We start from the raw sequence: 14,855 nt of genomic DNA, 5'->3' as shown, positions 1-14,855 counted from the left end.
TTGGCTGATCAGTACCGGCAGGAGGAGATGGTCCGATATAGAGAGCGATTTGGACCATCATGCTACGAATCGCGGTCTGGATCAGCGATCGGTGGGGGAGAATTCGAGTTTAGGAGGACTACATCAGTCAAAGAGCCCGATGGTAGAGGGAGCAGACACAGCATGTCATCTTTGTTGGGAGCTTTTAGCAGTAGAAGGAGGTCCTCTAGAGATATTTTAGCAGGAGCCATCATCCATGATTTGGATCCACATGCTTTGCCCAGTAAGGATTCAAAGGAGCAGAGGATTGACACTATGGTAAAAAAAGATAAGAAGGATATGTGGCGAGCTATTGGATCATGATTTTATTTCAGTCATATTCCAGCAAATGCAGCAGCCAATCTTTACTATCGATTTGCCATTTCAGCTATAAAGGCTGCCGGCCAGGGTGTAGATCCGTCAGGATTTAAGGACATCTATGGTCAGCTTTTTGACAATAATAAGGAGGATCTGCAAAGATGGATTGCTTCTTACAAGAATAAATGGCCTACATACGGACTAACAGTGATGTGTGATGGTTGGACCGGTCCTACTAGATGGAGCATCATTAATTTTTTGACGTACTGTGATGAAAAAATATTTTTTCACAAATCAATTGATGCTTCAGATAAGATGCACGATGCCATATATATCCTTGGTCCGATGGAGGAAGTGATTGATTCAGTGGGTGAGCGTAATTGATCGACTTTTGCCTTTATCCACAACAAACAGAAATCGTCTGATACAAAAATACGTCAATGATCTTGTATATGTTCACTATAATCTGAGGTTGAGACTAAAATGCATTCAGGTGGAAGTACAACTGAAGTACACTGATCCGATACTAGATGATTATGTTGACGAAGACAACGATTCGATCATCGGATGGTTTGCAGGTCAGCAGCGGGAGCCAGAGCTTGATGAGCCGGGTCCCCTCCACGATCAGCCAGTGTGGTAGCTAAGGAGATCAGGATAGATCCAGGACAATAGGCAGAAAGAAATATTCCACATAAGGTTTCAGCTGATCAGCCACAGTCTGAGAGGACACAGGAGACTTATTCATCACATGACTCGATGTTCGATACATCCTCGCAGATGTTCGAGCAACAGATGTTTAGATGAGGTCGGCAGTCAGCAAGAAGACATCCATCCTCCCAATCACAGGAAACTCAGTCATAGAGAGACACAAAGGGGAAAAAGAAAAGATAGTTGCACGTGCGCCACTCTCGAGAGTACAGGAGTAATTTGTCTCAGATTTGGAGATCAGGGAGAGTGATGATGATTCTGGTGGTAGTAGTCATGGATCTAATGATCAGAGAGGAACTGAAGGACAGGAGATCATCGTTTATGAGACATAACTGCAAGATGATATTCGATTCACAGGTGAGTCTCAGTTTATACATGCCACACAAGATAGGGATCATGGTGGACGAGTCGGTAGAGATCGTGGGGAGTCGATTTCATATAGACGATGGGCTCCTAGAGGTCATCCAGCACATGATGCAGCTGCGGACGATCTTTCATATGGAGTAGGATCCATGGATGTATCTAGATCATCTTCGCATTATGGATCCTATTATCCGCAGCTACCTTATGATCCATATGGATATGGTGCATCCGAGGCATCGTCTTCTAGTGGTTATTATCCTAGTGCAATATTTATAACAAACTTGTTGTCACAATACAACTTTATAGTTCCTTCTCTCTTAATTCTGAGATCGTCTAGAATTATTTTTAGCCACAAAAGTTCACACACTCCATAAGGCATAGTCTAAATTCAGCTTCAGCACTGGATCTCGCAATCACATTTCATTTCTAGCTTCTCCATGTAACCAAATTTCCTCCAAGGAAGGTGCAATAGTCAGATGTTGATTTTCTGTCTGTTTGGGATCCTGCATAATCTGCATTTGTATAGACTTCTAGCATCAATCCTTTTTTTTTTAAATAAAACTTCCTTTTCTGGTGTTGCTTTGAGGTAATGGAGGATTCTATGAACCACTTGCAAATGTTCCTCCTTTGGATTATGTATGAATTGACTTACCATGCTTGCTGAGTATGCGATGTCTGGCCGTGTGTGAGAAAGGTAGATTAATCTTCCAACTAGTCTTTGGTATCTTCCTTTGTCCACTACGTTGTCTTCTTCTGTTCTTCATATTCTATGGTTTGGATCAATAGGTGTGCTTGATGCTTTGCTGCAGGGATTCTCTATCTCTTTGAGTAGATCTAGCATATATTTTCTTTGAGAGATGAAAATGCTCCTTTTTGAGTATGCTACTTTAATGCCTAGGAAGTAATTGAGTTTTCTTAGTTTCTTGATTTCAAATTCTCGAGCTAGGTACTTTGTAAGGGACTCTTTTTCAGCTTCATCATTTTCTATCACAATGATATCATCTACATAGACCAATAGAGCAGTGGGTTCACCTTTAATTGAGTGCTTGATAAACAATGTATGATCTCCTTGACTCTATTTATATCCCATTCTCAACATGGCCTTTGTAAATCTCCCAAACCATGCCCTGGGTGATTGTTTCAAGCCATAAAGTGCTTTTTTTAAATGACATACCTTATTGGCCCCAAATCTCCCATCAAATTTGGATGGAGGTTCCATGAAGACCTCCTTTAAGTCTCCATGCAGGAATACATTCTTGACATCAAACTGCTATAAACACCTATCAAACATAGCAGCAATAGATATAAAATTTGCACAGTATTCATCTTCGCTATAGGTGCAAAAAAAATTCTTGATAGTCCATTCCATAAGTTTGAGTATGTCTTTTCGCAAGTAATCTCGTCAAAGAATGCCATACTGGGCTGAACCACCTGATATGGGGCATGTCGAGCCTCCCGATATGAGGTGTATCGAATCGGATCGATGGTCAGCCGATTCGGTTCGATCTTTTTTTTTCGAAAAATCATTCAAACTGCACCGAACCGGACGGTTCGGCACGGTTCGGAGCCATACCGCCCAAAATCGGGCGGTATGGCTCGATTTGGTACGGTTCGACGTTGAATCGAACTATACCTACATATCACATGGGGGTGGTGGGGGTGTGGGGGGGTATGGTGGGATTTGGGCTGTCATTTAGTGGCAGTCAGGATTCCTTCTCTAATAGAAATCCGAGAGCTCTCTCAGAACTCCCAAGAGGTGCTTTCAGGCTTTCGACGGCATGAAGCCTTTCGAAAAAATTAGAAAAAAAAAGAAAAAATTTATCAAATTACAGTACTTCTTTGAGGAGATGATGATTTTTGACTGAGAGTAAGATAATATATTATTTTTTTAGTAAATATTTTATTTTTTATATTTTTGCGACTAAAAAAGGATAAAAATGAAGTAAAAAAATAAGAAAAAATCATACCAAAATTTTATAATTTTGGTATGATTTGATTATATATGATAGATCTTTGAAAGATCTAAATAATGACACTAAACTAGTTGATTTTTATTAATTATATATATTTTTAAATATATTTAAAAAAATAAATTTAAAAAAATATAAATCAGATATTTTGAATTCTGTTTAGAATGATTCAAGCTACTTAAATCTAATTTTGAATTTTTTTAAAAATTTTTAAAATTAAAAGATATTTTTATAATTATTTAAATAATAAAAAATATAATCAAATAAAAAATATGTAAAATTAGTACTATATTTTAGTTAATTCAGAAATATTATTTGAAGCATATAACATATTTTTTGAATTTATGAGTTTTAAAATTATTATTGAATTTTTTTTGAATTTATATATAATATTTTTATTAATTATTAAACTGTTGTGTTTTGTTATAATTGCAGAAATGAGTAAGAAGAAAGATTCGGAGCGTGATATTGATTGAAATTATGGCGAGATGCTCTCGGTTCAGCATCATTGAAAATGCAAATGGTACAAAGAGTTCAAGGGAGGAGGGGTGACTAGATTGAAGCAGCATCTGGCTGATGGTTATCCTAATATGTCCATGTATCGGAAATATCCACAGGAGGTCCGACAGTTGATGAAGAAGCACTTTACTTATTCGAAAGTAGCGAAGGAAAGGACAAAGTAGAAGAGGGTGAAGGTAGACTGTTGAGCTGTTGAGCCATCTTTCTATTACTCTAGAGAGTCAGAGGAGGCTTCCGCTTCAGATGATGAGATATAGATTGAGGCTGCCATTTAGACGAGCTTAGATGATCAATACCAGTAGGAGGAGATGATCAGATATAAAGAGTGATTTGAACCATCATACTACGAATCGAGGTCTGGATCAGTGATCGGTGGGGAAGAATCTGAGTTCTCGAGATTAGTATATCATTCTTTGTGCTTTGTACTTTAAAAGTTTAGATACATTTTAATGCATATTTATACATTTTTTTTTAATTTTAGAATGATAGAGTTGTAATATAATGTAAATAAATATATATTTGAAATTTTGGATCAAGATTTTTTGTACCGCTATCGAATTTAAAAATTGAACCTAAATTGTCAATAATATGCAATATAATATAATTTTGGGATTATAATTATGAATTAATAACTTGAAGAACCTCAAAAAAATGAAATAAAACAAAAATTATACCGATATCGAACCGATACGTTGGAGCATACCGTATGTCGACACAGTATGGTACCGATACCGTATCATATCGGCCTGATGCCGATACGGATATCAGAATAGCGATCCTTGAATCTCGCTTTGTACCTCTCAAGAGATCCATCAACCTTATATTTCAATGTATAAACCCATTTACATCCCATCAGTTGTTTTTCTTTAGGAAGAATGACAATCTCTCAAGTCTTATTCCTCTCTAGTGCATTCATTTTTTCTTTCATGGCTAGTATCCAATTCTTATTTTTTAATATCTCTTGCATGGTTTTGGGAATGTCAATTAAGTTTATGGTGGTGAGGATTTGTGCCATGGGGATAATCTATGGAAGAAAATAAATTATGAAATTGGGTGATGGGTGCAATTTCTGGTTCCTTTTTTGAAGGCTATTGGTAAGTCCAAATCTTGGGGTGTAGGCTCTATAGGATCAGACTCAATAGTAGTAGGAGAAAGAAAAATTTCATTACCTAGATCTGACTCAAATTCGTGAATTTGTCTCAGCTCTGGATTGAACTTCTTCCTTCTCGAGCATGTTAGTAGTTTCGCTACTGATTTGGAGCTCGGCTACTGCTACTGTTCCTCTTGTAATTCCAATGGAGGTACTGATGGAGGAGGATAGGAAGAGACTTGCAAAGGGGGAGAGGCCAGTGGAGGCAAGGAAGAAGAAAAGATGAGAGGCATTGAATTATCAAAAAGGGTACCCCATTTCATATCTGCATCAATCTTCTCCCCTTGATGATCGGAATGGGAAGGTTAGAAAATGGTTCATTTTCTTGAAAGGAGACATCTATGGAAACGAAGACTTTTTGGATAGAGGGTAGATAACATTTGTACTCTTTTTGTATGTTTGAGTAGCCTATAAACATGCATTTGAGAGCTCCGAGGTCAAGCTTACTCCTATGTTGTTGGTGAATATGGACAAAAGACACACATTCGAACACTCTAAGTGGTAATGTTTGAAAAATGAAAATCCAGGTAAAAGTTGGATAGAAGCTGTATAGGACTCTTGTGATCAAGAAGTGGTGAAGAAACTTGATGTACTAAATAGGCTGCTGTTAGAACAGCCTCCTCCCAAAAATTATTAGGAGCATTGGATTGAAATAAGAGGGCTCGAGTGACATTAAGTAAATGTCTATTTTTTTGTTTAGCCACTCTATTTTGTTGGGGTGTGTCAACACAAGAAGACTCATGGATAATGCCTTCATTTTGCAAGGTGGATAGAGTTAGGTTGAAATAGTCTATACTCCCTAGCATTATCCGATCGAACCCTTTTAACAAGAACCCCAAATTATGTCTTTATCATTTTGTAGAAAATGGAAAAGATGAGGCTAACTTCTGACTTCTCTTTTATAAGGAACAACCAAGTTGTTTTTGTATAGTCATCAATAAATAAAACAAACCACCTAGCACCAGTGATATTAGGGATTTTAGATGGTCCCCAAACATCAGTATGTACCAAGGAAAAAGGATGGAACGACTTTGTATCACTCAAAGAAGATGACACATGATGATGTTTTATAATTGCACAAGTATCACAATGAAAACTATTAATAGGAATATTTTTAAAGAGTAAAGGAAACAGTGTTTTGAGTAATTGAAATGGTGGATGTCCAAGATGAAGGTGATGAAGCTAAATTTCAGATTTATTGGATGAGGTAGAAGGGTTAAAGAGGATATTTTTGGAGCACGAAAGAGTCAATCGAGCCCCTTCATCCATAGAACCACTCACACCTTTAAGAAGATAGAGACCATTCCTTTCCTTAGCAAATCCAATCATCTTCTCTCAACCCTATTCCTGAAATACACAATGAGTAGGAAAGAATGTCACTTGGCAATTTAAGTCTTTTGTAAGTTGATGAATAGAAATGAGGTTGGTGGACAGCTTGGAAACATGGAGGACATTTTGTAGGAAAAGAGAAGGTGTTAATTTGATGGTTTCCTGTCTTGTAATAGTTATTGGAGTGACATCAGCAACAGTAATTGTCTTATTATTTGACTTTGGCTTACAGGAATCAAATCTGATGGGAATATTGGTCATATGGTCAGTAGCTCTTGAATCAATGACCCAGAAGCCGAAATTATTCACAGGGTTGGCATTAAAAATTTTAAAAATAAGATACTTATCAGATTGAGCCAATGAACATAAGCTAGGGGAATTGGAGAGGGAGTTGAGTAAACCTCGTAATTTTTCAATCTCATCTTTGCTAAAATCTCGGATTTCTTTTTTTTTTTTTCAAAACTGGTTTATCCGGTGGAGGGTCCTCCTTATTTGTGAAATTGGTTTGTCCCTTTTGCTGACCTTTAAATCCACCATTGCAAGTGAGAACTTGGGCTTTGCCATGAAGTTTAAAGCAATTCTCCTTCATCTAGCATGGCTTTTTACAATAGGTACAGTAAAGATTGTCTCGGATGGATTGTTTTGGAGAGGAGCTATCATTTGACTTGTCACTGTGGCCTTGGCCAAGAAGAGTCGGCTTGCCTCCATCCAGAGTCTTTGTAGAGATCATTGCTGAACTTTCAGTGGATTGAGTTTCTAACATAATAGACCATCGACTTTCTTCAGCATGAATAAGGGAGAAAACTTCATTCAATGGAGGCAACAGATCCTTCCCAAGAACTTGTACACGGAGTAGATCAAATTTCATATTCAGTCCTGCAAGAAATTGAAAAATATGATCCCTTTCCACCAATTTGACAAGGGCCTTAGCATCTTCACAGCAGCGCATCTTAATATCTTGGTGGTGATCCAACTCAAGCCAAAATCTATTCATGAGATTGTAATATTCTATAACAGAGAGATTACCTTGTTTGGTGGTCGAGATTATGGTCTTGATTTTATAGATAACAGCAGCATCTTACATTTTAGAGTATGTTTGACGAACAGTGTCCGAAATATCCCGAGCAGTAGGCAAAAACATCAGATTGTTGCTGATATCTGATTGTATGGAATTCCAAAGCCATGACATAATTATGGAGTCCTCGTCCCATGCCGGAAACTTGAGATCGGTAGAACTTGGTCCTATTTCAGTCAAGTGACGAATTTTGCCATGCCTCTTAAGAAATGTCTTTACGATCTACGACCATCGAAGGTAGTTCTTTCCATCCAGCCGGTAGGAGGGAGTCATGCTTTGGAGTTCCCCACTCAGAGTAGTGGGATTGTCGAAAATCGGTCCAGTAGAATTACTGGCTGCAGTTTCAGAGGTCGAAGTAGTGGCTTCTGACATGGTTTAGCAATAGAGGAGAATGGGACGAGCGATAACGGAAATAAAGATCGGAGAGAAATAGGATCGAAGGCAATGAAGGCCTAAAAAAATATCAGATATTTATGAAACCTTGCTCTGATACCATGAGAAAAAAGATAATTATATTTCCTTATCATTTACAATGGCATAATAGCTGTATAAATACATAGGGGATGATCATATTTAGAGGATCAAATCTCAAAGAACAAGGGATGACCATATTTAGAGGATTAAATCCCAATCCCAAAGAATAAGGGATGACCATATTTAGAGGATCAAATCTTAACAAATAAGAAAATATAATAATAATGAGAGATTTTAGGGATTCTAACACACACACACACATATATATATATATAATTCACTTGGAGTGACAACTGCTAATTGACTCATGTTTTAGTCTTGGAATTTTCTTCATATTCATATTCTTTTCTTGGCTTTGCAGTTATGTATTTGCAATCCAACCCTAGCAGAATCTTCATTTTTGGATGGATGGTTGATTGTGCATTAATAAATAGAATCTTCTTTCTTGAGCTAATGCTGCTTCTGTTTGTGCTCCACAAAACCATACTCTTTCCTGCCAAGTGATGTATGATTAGTCAAAAGCTTCATAGTATCAGAAGAACTAAGCAGGATATTTAGAGAAAATTCAGAATTTGGATGCCACCAAAGAAGTTTGGAATCTGAAAGATGAAGAAAGGACTGAAGTAGTTAAAGCTAAATCATTGCTGTAAAATATCTTATGTGAGGAAGAGATTTTTTACGAGCAAACATCTAGGCAACTTTGTCTTAAGGAGAGGGACAAGAACCCTTCGTTCTTTCATAAAATAGCCAATGGTGGGAGGCAGTTCAATCTCATAAGTCATTTGGATAAGGATGGATGTTCACTTTATAATGAACATGTAATTGCCAAAGTTTCTCAGGTGCACTTCTCTTCTTCATTTGGAACATCTGTTTCTTTGGTTGGTGCTGGGGATTGAGTGTTCCTTAATCCTAACAAGGGTTGGATGCACGAGGCCTTGACTTTCCTTTTCAGGAAGATGAGATTAGATGAGCTATTTTTGAGAATGCCCTTGGGCATGATCATTTTTCAATTTTTTCTGACAAAAATATTGGTTTGTGATTAAGTCAGACCTTTTGAAAAATTTATCAGTTGAGTCTTGATCGAGCTGGTTTGCAAAGTATAGATTTTTCTTATATTGTACTTATTCATAAAATAGAGGATGCTACTCCTGTCAAGGATTTTGAGGCTATCAATTTATTGAATAGGGTTCACAAAATTGTTATAAAGATTCTTGTACAGATTGCAACAGCATTTGCATACCGTACCGAACGATCGGTACAACTCGTATCGTACTGGACCGGTGGGGAACCGGCACGATTTGGCCGGTAAATTCGGTACACCGCGGTATGGAAGAAAAAAAGAGGAAAAGTGAGAAAGAGAGAGAGAGAGGAAAGGGAGGGATGTGGGAGCCGTCAGAGGCCGGTGGTGGCCGGCTGCGGCCGTCGGAGGGCTTCGAGCCCCATATTGCCCATAGGGCTTTCAAGAGAGTGAGAAAGAGGAGAGAGCGCTTGGGAGGGAAGGGACCTATCGGACGGATGGCGCCTTTGTCGCGAGCCCCTGATGGCTGGCGAGCCGACGCTGACGGCCTGAGGGTGGTCGAGGGGGCGGAGTCGCGGAGTCTGTTTTGGTTTTTTTTTTATTGTAAACTCATGAAGTCGGCAACTGGGTTGCCGACTTAAGAGTTTTTTTTAAAAAAAAATCAAAAATCATGAAGCCGGCAAACTATTTGCCGGCTTCACTTAAAACTATCTTTTTTAAAAAAACTCACGAAACAGGAGCGACGCTTCTGTTTCACGCCCACGGGCCGCGCACGCGGATTGCGCCCTCCGGCGGCCACGCAGCCTGCCGGAGGCCGTCTGACGGCCCCGCTGGCTCCTTCCCCTCCCTTTTTTTCTTTCTTCCTCTATTTTTTTCTCTCTTTTTCTTCTTCCGGTTCGGGTCCGCTTGCCTTCATTGGTTCGGTACAGTACGAAACCGTATCTAACCGTACCATCGGCCGGCCAATACGGCCGGCAGTACCGGTTCAGCATACTTGGGTTGCAAGGTATCTTGCATGCGCTGGTGATGGATGGTCAGTTTGTTTTAATTAAAGGAAGATCTATAATGGATTGTTTGTTGCTGCTTAAGAAGTAGTTTCTCACACTTGTAGAGGTGAAAACTGACAAGGATTCTTCTGAAATTAGACTTTAGAGAAAAGCATATGATGCTGGTGATTCGAAATTGTTTTTGAAGATTCTCCATAACAGGAGGTTTTCTCAGATGGATCAATTAGATAGGGTGTTGCTTGGTGTCTAGATGTTCTGCAGTTCTTTTGAATGGTAAACCTGGATGTTGATTGCTTGTTGAAGTGGTTTGAAGCAAGCAATTCTCTTATCTCCATTTTCTATTTATTTTGATGGAAGATATTTTACTAAGAATGTTGTTGTTGGTGCAAAATAATTCTTTAGTTGAAGGTTTAAGAAATATTAAGGAGTGTGAGAATGTGGTTTCTTTGCAGTATGCTGATGATACATTGGTTTTTGAGATTCTGATTTCATGCAGGTTAGTAATATAAATGTTGAAAGGAGAAGCTCAAAAGGAATTCCATTGATTAATGAGATCCCATTTTTTTAAATAGATGAGAAACAAGTATATCAGGAAAGAAATGAGATCATATCTTTTTAAATAGATGAGAAATAAGTACATAAGGAAAGAAGTACATACTTAAAAAGCAAGTACATACCATGTTTAGAGATATACTAAGTTTAGAGACATACTCAATATGTCCTTCATATATAAGGACTTATTAAATAAGCATAATCCTAACACTCCCTCTCAAACTGGAGTATATATATCAAATATGTCCAGCTTGTTACACATAGAGTTGAAAATACCAAAAGACAGAGACTTGGTCAAAATATCAGCTAACTGCTCAGATGATGGAGTGAAAGGTGTTATGATGAACTTGTTGCAACATCAGAATTGGGAGTCAGAGATATCGAGAGTTGTTTGTTGTTGTTATTTGAGAACACTATAGCAGCCAGAGAAGAGGATAGAAATAGCCAGACAGTGAAAGAGGAGGGGTAAAGAAATCACAGGCAATGTACCGCTTCCATGATTAGTAGATAGCTAGAAAGAAAGTCAGATAACCTTCACATGGCATAGGAAAGATACCTATGCTGTATAGAAAAAGAAGGGAAGAAAAAAAAGATCAAGAAACAGGGAGAAGATCAAGAAATTGAGGGTGAGATCAAGAAGAGGCGGTGGGTGGTGAGGGAGGAGGTGGCGGCAGTGGAGATGGGTGGTGGCTAGGGTTATGGAACCTAGCACTCTAATACTATGTTGAAAGAAAAAGCTTGAAAGGATTCGGGTTGGATATGGGCCGGGCTGGCTGGGCTACACCCTTGCCTGAGCCCGGTCCGAAAATTTTTTGGGGGCTTCGGGCTGGGCTTAAGCCTGAAAAAATTATAAAATGTAAGGCCCAAGCCCGAGCCGGCCCTACGATTGCCAAAAGTCTCATCCCGTGCTTTCGGGCTTAGTCCTTCAAATCGGATTCTTGGCAATCGTCTGCTATTTAAGATTCCAATTCAAAGTCTGATTGAGCCCAATTGAACTGGCCTGAATTATTTATTCAGATCAAGCATTGGGTTGGCCCGAATTTAAAACCTCCAAATGTTTGCAGGAAAAACAAGGAAAACATGATGTCATGATCATGGACGTCAAGGATTAATCATATAGAAGATTGAACACTTGTTCTAACGATTGTTATGGGCTAGTAGACTCAATGCATCAGCAGTTTGCCTTGTCTCAGCCCTAGATTCATCTTTGGTTCGCATACAAAACAAATCCAAGTTTTCCATTAAAAAAAAGAAGTCAAGATTACAAGATTTGGAAGACTGGTATGTTATCTTATATCTACCCCATAGAGAGATTGAGAGAGAGAGAGAGAGCTGATATATCAAGAATCTAGAATTCCAAACTCTTGTTTCGCATACGATCTTAGGATGAGCTGAAGCTGGGCCCTTGTCACCAAATGGCTGTGAAAGATGAGTAAAATAACAAAAATTTGAAACCAAGTATCCAGAATTACAAATGAAGAATCTTGACAAGTTAATTATACTCGCCAAGAAGTGGTGCCCCAAATGCATCTCCAAATAGTGCCGATCTTTAAAGAACTGAGCCAAAGAACCCTTTGATCAGTCAAAATGCAAGAATCACAAAAGAAAAATCATAACAAGTGGATTATGCTTTCCAAGAAGTGGTGCCCCAGTCCTCCAAATAGTGCCGATCTTTAAAGAACTGAGCCGAAGAACCCTTTGATCAATCATAAATGCAAGAATCGCAAAGAAAGGAGCGATAGAGAGAGTGAGAGGTAAGGGACCTGATTCTGGTGATATTTGTAAAAGGCATCCAGTTGTGGTACTCCGAAACCCATGTTATGCAAGGAGGTGAAATGCTCGAAGTGAGGTCTAGAAGAAGCACCATCGGGACCAAGGAGATCCTGGCCTGGCAGTAATGACGGTGGAGGATCAGGGTAGCAGGTCATCAATACATTAATGTAACATAAAAAGCATTAAAATCCTTGATAATTATTCTCTGTTATTTAGAATTGGATGTTTTTTATGATTGTTTCAAGAATTATGGACTAATCACACTCCAATCTACAAAAGTCTTATATGTTTGTGGTTAACAAATCCATAACGTGCAAGCTTGAGTCTTCATTTCGAGATCTCCATACGGAATGCATGCGGAGCGGATGTGCGCTGGATACGGATCACGCAAGATTAAAAGCCAAAGAGATAGAGTTGAGAGATGAGATGAGATGAGGGAGATTTTGGATGAATTAAAAGATTAAAAGGGAGTGAGACCCGTAGCTTTTAAAAGTGAGAGAGGAAACCTTTACGTGAGGGAGTGCTGGGTGCATGGCTTGCGTGGAAACTGAACGCGGCTACAGGCTTGTGCACGGTGTGGACCTATGAAGGGCACGCGATATGCTTTTGGGTGTGGGCCTTGCGTGCTGACGTGAGGACTTGGGCACTGCACCAGGTGCCGGGACTTAGGGTGTGGCTTGGGCACGATCGTCAAGGCAAAAAAGCAAGCGGATGCATGTGGCTGGGTGGTGTATGTGGCAATGAAGGAATGCAAGCAAACGAACGTCCGAGATTCAAGAAAAAGAAAAGAAAATAATTATTTTAGAAAATTTTTAGAGAGTTTGGATTGGAAAAGCCTCTTCCCGATTATCTTATCCTTCTTTGATCTTCAATCTTATCTATCCATTTCCTAGTCTTTATTTCTTTCATTAGTCCCACATCGACAAGTGAATAAAACCTCCTCCCTCCTAACACGTATAAAAAGTCCTCCATACCTCTGCCTTGGAAATCATTCGGGGAAATTCGGAGATTCGAAAATCCTTCAAAAGTCTTGCAAGGAGGGAGAGGAAGAAGGGAGCAGCTCTATGCGTGGCTAGCAGTCTTGTCTTCGGGAAAGTAAATTTTAGTTTTTATTTTTAGATGTTGTATCTTTCTTTCATGTAAGTAGATATTTGAATAATTGTAATATTTTTTTTCTTCATGAATAAGTGTATTCTTTTTTTCAAATATTAATATAATATGAGTCTTTGAATAGTCTATGACACGTAGAGATGGATCGTGATCAAGCAATACGATCCGTGCTCAATAAGATAGATTATGCTCGAAAATTGATCATAGATTTATTGGCTTAAGGAATGAATATTAGATTTATAATTGAAAACAAAAATTGAAATCCTCAAGACACTTTTCTTTTATTACTTTGAATTTTCTATTTTCAATGCTAACTTATTTAGTTATAAGTAAAATTCTTTAAAATCTTAACTAACTCGAATACAACTTAACACATGGTCCCTATAGATACGATCTCGATTCACTCTATCTATATAATTTGAGTTAGATTTATTTTTGACCGTCCATGACAGCGATCAAGATTTTGGCGTCGTTGTCGGGGACCTTAGCATGGTTGTTTTTGAAAAAAAATCAACAAAATATATAAAACAAAAAAAAAAATTTAGTGCTTATTTCTATCTTATATTGCTTTACTGCTTTCTAGTTAGATTTTTTTATTTGCATAGTTAAGTAGTTATCTTATTTTGCATAAGTAATTTATTGCTTATTATTCCTAGTGATTTTTTTGCTTTCTATAGCTTAGATTAATTTACTGCTTTATATAATTAGTGATTTCTTACTTTCTAAATAGATTAGACTTCTTGTCTTTTATTTAGATTATGTAGTTGCCTTTTATTTTTAACTTTGAGATTACTTTATTTGCATAGTTAAGTGGTTACCTTATTTTGCATAAGTAACTTACTGTTTTATATTCGTAGGAATTTATTGCTTTTTATAGTTTAGAATAATTTACTGTCCCGAAAGTAGATTTGATTTCTTTATTTGTAGGTTACCTAGTTGTCTTTTAATGTTAGCATAATTTACTTCCTATTTAGTTAGATTCTTTAAATCTCCTCAAATCTAATTAACTTAATTAAAATTTATCTTTTATTCTTCTTGCTTTAAATAAACTAACATAAAAAGAAACAAAATATACATCTCATAACACTTAATTAATATAGAGAAACCTAAAATATAAAAAAAGAACTTAACATATTTGGACACCTTTTCTAATTGCATTGCATTTTTCATAAAATACTTTAAGGGTACTTAACCTAGTTAAACAAGATAAGATGAGGATTTGATCATCTTTTCTTAGCCCAAAAACCATCATCCTTCATATTATATTGACCTAAGTCTTTAATTTAAAATTAATTAGATACTGACCCCTAAGGATTTTCAAGTTTCATAGGATAAGGGAACCGAAAGATTGGATCAGGTTTGACTTTGACTAACCAATTTATGTCTAGAAAAATGATTCAGGGACTCAGTCCTGAAGAACGATGGTTACTTAATTAGGTCCATTGTGAAAGCATGGAGAGCCTCCCACAAT

The sequence above is a fragment of the Elaeis guineensis genome, chromosome 7 (assembly GCF_000442705.2).
Source record: "Elaeis guineensis isolate ETL-2024a chromosome 7, EG11, whole genome shotgun sequence".
Taxonomy (NCBI): domain Eukaryota; kingdom Viridiplantae; phylum Streptophyta; class Magnoliopsida; order Arecales; family Arecaceae; genus Elaeis; species Elaeis guineensis.
The sequence above is the reverse complement of the archived record's forward strand: the minus strand, read 5'-3'. Positions refer to the sequence as shown.